This window comes from Akebia trifoliata, chromosome 8 (genome assembly GCF_017979445.1).
Source record: "Akebia trifoliata isolate Shusen 1 chromosome 8, ASM1797944v1, whole genome shotgun sequence".
In the NCBI taxonomy this organism is placed as follows: domain Eukaryota; kingdom Viridiplantae; phylum Streptophyta; class Magnoliopsida; order Ranunculales; family Lardizabalaceae; genus Akebia; species Akebia trifoliata.
Window position 1 is genome coordinate 32,844,795 of NC_141382.1, and position 6,754 is coordinate 32,851,548.

Genomic DNA, 6,754 nt, shown 5'->3' on the forward strand with positions numbered 1-6,754 from the left:
AATTTTAGATCTCACAAAAAATCAGCCCACTCTAAAACTTCTAACCCCATGACAAGTGGTTACAATCTAACGGTAAAATATATGGTCCACGATTCTTCAAATTATAAATTGGGGTTAGAAATTTCATAATGGGCTAATTTTTTGTGAGAGTGATTTTCTACTCTGAATTTCATAATGGGGTAAAGTAGAAGGGTTTCAACATAGGATTGTCAATGAATCATATCAGACCTGAAATCAAATTTAGTTAAACCTCCTAGAAATTGGCGATCTTAGAAATAATTGCAACATACAAGATGAGACCACTTACCCCTTGACCAAAATCAAGCATTGTTGACTCACAGTGTAATTTTGACTCTATCTTTACTAAGGTGCAACTTGGTCTGATTCAAATTAAAAACCGAATCAAACTAATAGTTTTAGGGTGGTTTTCTTTTAAGTATGGAACAAGTAGCAGTTCGGTTCTAGATTAAGAAAATGGTGACCCAATCAATTTGGTTCGGTTCTCGGATCAAACTTTTATAGAACCAAACCAAATTGGAAACCGAACCCTTATGTAACATATATATAGGGTAGCGTTCGACAAACAACGTTGGGAGACAAAGTTTGTCCTATATAGGTTAAAAGTTTTGGATTGGGCTGATTTTCTGTGAGGATGATCTTTAGTATGAGGAGATCATCCTCACAAAAAATCAGCCCAATATCAAACTTCTAACCCCATCAAAAGTGATTTACAAATTAACGATAATAAATCGACAGTCCACAATTCTAAACCACTTTTGATGGGGTTGAAAATTTCAGATTGGGCTGATTTTTTGTGAGGGTGATCTCCTCTCCATAGAGATCATTCTCACAAAAATTCAGCACATTCGGAAACTTCTAACTTATATAGGATAAACATGTTGTCTCTCTAACGTTGTTTGCCGAACAGGATCCATATATATGTATGTATGTTCTGTTGACTCAAGATATGACACGAGATCTTGATTGTATAAACACAAAATTGAGCAGTTGAGATTTTATGCATATCTCAACCATATATATATCTCCCATGATACTTATCTCAAGGATAATTTTCAATCATTTCGATTTTGTATTTACAAAGTCAAGATCTTGTGTCATATCTTGAGTCAACGGAAACCAACCTATATGTATATGAACTATTTTAGGAGTTAGGACATAGATTAACTACTTTTATGGATAAATTAATGACTTTTTATGGATAGATTAATGATTTAGTGTATGAAATTTTATATTTATTATATATTTTTCATTAACAATATGTTACTTCCATTGGCATTTTGGTTCGGTTGTAGTCTTAATTAGTGGAATCGACCTATGTCGATTTGGTTCCAATATTTCCTCAAATCAAACCAAATCAGACCAAGTTGCAGCCCTATTCTTTACTATTATACTGAGAGAAGGCAGAGTAAATGGGTTCAACACCAAAATTTGGATTCCAAAAATGCCCCCACCTAACATTTAAACTGCTGCTTCTTTATTATGAAGTAGAAGGGTTCGATACCAAAATTTGAGTGGTAAAATATGCTCATTCTTTTATATTTTAATTTAATATAATCAAAGTCATTTTGGTCAAAAAAAAATTAAAAATTGTATTGCCACTTCCCTAAAATGACATTGGTTAGTTTTCAAATTTACAAAAATATCTATGTAATCTTCAAAACCACCCCTCATTAATTTTAAAATTACAAAGAAGTCCTTCAAATACAAGTGCATTTGCACATGCCACCTCTAGTTTATAATAACCAAAGTACTTTTCATAGATAAATTATAAAACCACCATAACATTTAAATAAGTGACTCACACACCACTAATTGTTGGTTGCACATAAAGCTTACAAAATATCTTGTTTATATAACCTCTATTTTAATTTATTAATTGTACTTCATTACAGTAACCTAAGGTTTAGGGTTGTGGGTACACAATTAAGTTCAATAATGTGGATTAATAAGAAACTCAATGTGGCCAGAGGTGCATGAGAAGGTTTAATCATGAATGACTCATGTGGCGTCATTAGTCGGTAAATCTTCTCAGCGGATCAATGGTTTAGTAGGGCATCCACGTTTCAACTTGACTAAGCCTTTAAAAGTACTAAGCTTGAGTGACACGTGTGATCAGTGTCTCAAAACATTGATTTATCTACACATTTCCTAGGCATTTATCTCAGTCTAAGTCCCAGTTTTACCTTTATTAGCAAATAATCATGTTATGCCTCATATTTTCTTGTTATATGTTCTATCATGTTAATTTGGCATAATTGCATGAAATAATACATTTATTAGAAAATTGATTACGCGTGTGTTCATTGTGCAGGTCAAAGATCAAAAGAATAAAATTGAACATCACACATTAGAAGGACTTTGCATTGCAAATAAGAGTGTGTAGACACCCCATTTTTGCATCCGCCTGATTAATCAACTCGTCAACCCGATCGCAAGGATTCCCAATGATGGATGTGTATTCCGTTGCTTTATTTTGTTACCAGATATGTTTCAGAAATCCAGATGAGGTATCTCGAATTGACAAAACCTTAGAAACCACGCTACGCTAGGAAAATACGACCCCAGAAACATAGAAATCATCATCTTGCAGACCAAAAAGAAGCTTCACGATAAAAATCACTAAAATGATTAAATTACCAAAATACCCCTAACCTCAAAACGACCCTAGAGCCTACGTTACGATTAGGAAAACTCTCTCGAACACATAAAATAACAAATCGGAATCAAATAAATCATTTCGCCAATTTTCACAGAATTCGACGAAATTACGAAAATACCCCTCATAAAGTTTACAATCATTTCACACAAAAAAAACTTCATAAATGACACAAACCAACATTCTCATTGAATTCCCTACGAAAAACCGATTCTAAAACATCCTAGAACATTAAAAACCGACTTAAAACGTGAAAAGTCCTCTCCGGGGGCAAAACGGTAATTTCACAATTTTCATGATAAAAAATTCGAAAATAAAACATTAAATAATTAAATTTAAACATTAATGAAATTAATTTAAAATTTTGAACCTAAAAAATCGATTAATCGGACTCTCAGGCAAAATTGTTGAGGGTTCGTGGGATATTTCTTTAAGGACCCCTCCATTTGGGGGTCCAAAGAATTAAAGATATTTTAGAAGGGGGTTCTCCAAAAATTAAAAGTAAATCAAGTAAGACTGAAGTCAAGGTATTAAAGTCAATCAAGTGAGACTGAAGTCAAAATTAAAGTCAATTAAGCAAGACTAAAGTCAAGATATTAAAAGTCAATCAATTAAGACTAAAGTCAAAACATTAAAAGTCAATCAAATAAGACCAAAAGTCATAATAGAATTATAATTGATTAATAACTTTATCTAATAGAGTTCTAACTTAAAAACAATTCTACCTAAAACAATTCTAATTAAAACACAATTCTACCTAAAACAAGTCAAACTAAAACACAACTCTAATTAAAATATCTCTAATTAAACACTAACTCTATCCAAATCAACCCCTAAAAACATCTATAAATAGAGGTGCTCACACCCTATTTTCGTATCAAATAATAAACCCTAAGATAAGTAGGTCTAGAAGCTCCCCTAGCCCCCCATAAACCCTAGTTTTGGAGCCCCAACTCCTTAGCTAACATCCCTCCTTCAATTTTAGTCTAGAAAACACTCAAAAGCCTTCTAAAAACATCCCCAAATCCACAACGAACTTGAAGAGTTCAGATTCAAAAACAAGGAGATACCTTGCCTCGGAGATCCGAAGTCAAATCCGGAAACAGAACGAAGCAAGGGAGCACGGTACAAGGAGCTCTTTTTGTCAGATCTGAGGGAACCAAGTCCTTGCCATCGGAAAGGTAAATTTTTATTTTTTATTTTTATTATCTAGGTTTTAGCAATGTAATTTACTTGGGAATTTAGTAGAGACCGGCTTTGGCCGGGCGGGGTTGGTGCCTAACACCTTCCAACCCCGTAACTTGATCCCCGAATTCAGATTTTTTATGGTAGATTAGTTCCTTTTATCCATGTTAGAGTCAGTTTGGTTCCTAGACCACAATAACTAGGTGGCGACTCCCAAACCTCAAGGGTCAAAAGCGGATCCGCGCACCCCGCGGATCGAGGGCGCTTTCAGAGTGCAAAAGAAAGACCCAACCCAAAGCCTAACTTCACCGCAACGCAATAAAAGTTAAAAAGGTCGCCCTAAAATCATGTTGATCATTTACTTATGGATGAAGCAATCATCTTGGGGCGGAGTCTTGAAAATGATCCTTATAGAAACCCTAATTTATTCTATGCCTATTATGGAGGGGACCCTTGGACCTTGTTCCTCTTCTTTAATCTTTTGACATTTAGCCAATTCTTCCTTTATCCATTTTTAAATTAGGTTCTTCTTTAATTTTCTATAAATAGTGAGAGTGAGAGAGAAGAGGGGGTTTAATTAGGCCTGTCAATGGATATTAGAAAATCCGAATTCAAATTCAAATTCGATTCGAAAAATCAGATATTATTCGAATTTTTGGAATATCGAATTCGAGTTCGGATGTTATTTTAATATTTGAATGAGTTTCGATAATATCCGCTCCGATTTAAATATATATGTTATATATTCATATTATACAACAAAACTTATCTATATGTATATATAATCTTGTGTATTTGTGTTATACAACGAAATTTAATTTTAAAACTTTATCTTCTCTAAACCTCAAATGCAAGAACCAATCAGCAGCCGACAAAAATGGTGAGGGTGGGTTTCAACAACGATCTCCACAACCACCGTCTTCTCCGGCCGACGAGCTTCCATGCTTTCAAGTAGATACTTTATCTCCCCCCCCCCCCCTCCATCTCTCTCTCTCTCTCTCTCTCTCTCTCAAAGTAAAATCCCATTTTTTTCCTTTAAAAATCCATCAGCTTCAACCTCAAATCAAAATAGGAAAATCGATTGGATTTTTTACAGATTGAAGAGGATGGTAGAGATCGAATCTAGTTTTTGTAGGATTTTTATCGAATTGGATATTCGATATACTTTTCAAATTCGAATTCGAATCTTGGTTAGTGATATTCAATCGGATTCGAATTCGAATTCGGATATCGTTATTTTTTTTTATTCAAATTCGGATATAGAACTATTCAATCAGATACCTATCCGTTGACAACCCTAAGTGTAATACTTTATTACTTTAATGAATACAAGTATGTTGGTCTTTCTCCATCTTTTTTTCTATCTTGTTATGACCTTAAGCTAGTATCCCTCTATTAGAGAGAGGAGAAACCTAGAACAAGTCTATGTTGCCTTAATTTAGTTGTTATCCTTTTAGTTTAATTTTAATGTTTATGAGTTCTCTTCAAGGCTTGTCCAACTTCAATGGACTAAGGTTAGAGACGAACACCTTTTATGCTAAAGTTTATTTTTGCATACTTAGATAATCTCAAGATGCTCCATGCTTGTTTTAGATATTGGGTAGTAGGGATTTTACATTATAATGATTGAAGGAACCCTAATTTAGTTTTCCAAATTAGATTTTATTGCAAAACTTTCCAATCCAAGGAACAACACCAAGTTCCTTGGATTAAGATAGGTAGATGACTCTAAGTGGACCCTTATCTCTAATGGCTTTATTTTCATTGTTTTAGTTTAATTTTTAACAATTTCAATTCTATTTTTGTGACTCTCAATTAACTAAATTGTTTTAATTTCTTGGTTTGATTCATCTCTTCCCTTTATTTTGATTTCACCCCATTTCACTTATGGTTCGACCCTTACTTGCCAACTAAGATAAGGTATTAAAATATTTAAATTATGCATTCAAAAGCAACACCTCTTCAAGAATACATCAAGATTTTGGCGTCGTTGCCAAAGAAATATGTAATAATTTTGGTTTAAATGGCTTTTTGCTTCAATCCATTCAATTTTTTTGTTTTTATTTTTTGGGAGTCCAAAAAAATTACAAAAATCAAAATATTTCTTATTCATTACAGTCAATGGGATAACAAAATATCTTTGTGAAAAAATAGTATGAGAATATCCTGTTCTCACCACATCGTGTGCTGGCCTTGGCTCGTCACAGTCAAACAATGAGCTTCTACTTTCTGATTTTTTCTGGAAGCCTTTGTGATACTATGGATTGCAGTGACATTCTTTATTTTTCTTATATGTTCTCTATGTAGTCCAGTTTCTAATTCTCTATTTTCTTTTGTAAGTTTTTTACATCTTGAAGGAAGAATCCAATGATCAATCACAGAGAAGCTTCAAGCCATTTTCATTTTTATTTTATGTTTTATTTTTTTTTTAGTTAGGTTTAATTTTAGTAATAGAATATCTTGTATCAGAATTCTTTGTAATTAATTTTCATTAAATATTAAAGAAGGCTTGGATTGTAATAGACTAGGGAGCGACGGCGGTTGGATGATACCATCATGACTTTTTAGGTTTTCATACCAAATTTGGAGTTGGTGGCCTAAGTTGACTAAACTTGTCTTCCCCCGTCTAGTACGGGAGGTATTATCTGTAACACCCATGTAACCCTTGCTAGTGGGTTACTCATTGCTTTTGTTTATTAATTTTTAATTTGCATATACTTGGATCACTTTAATTAGTAAAGAGCACCTCTATCAAAAGATGATACAAAAGATATAAGGATTGAAGGTCATTACCAATTCCTTACTCTAAATTAAAACAGTTAACTCACTAGTCATCAAAATTAAATTAATTATAATCATTTAGATTTGACTATAAGGCTCACGAGCTCGATA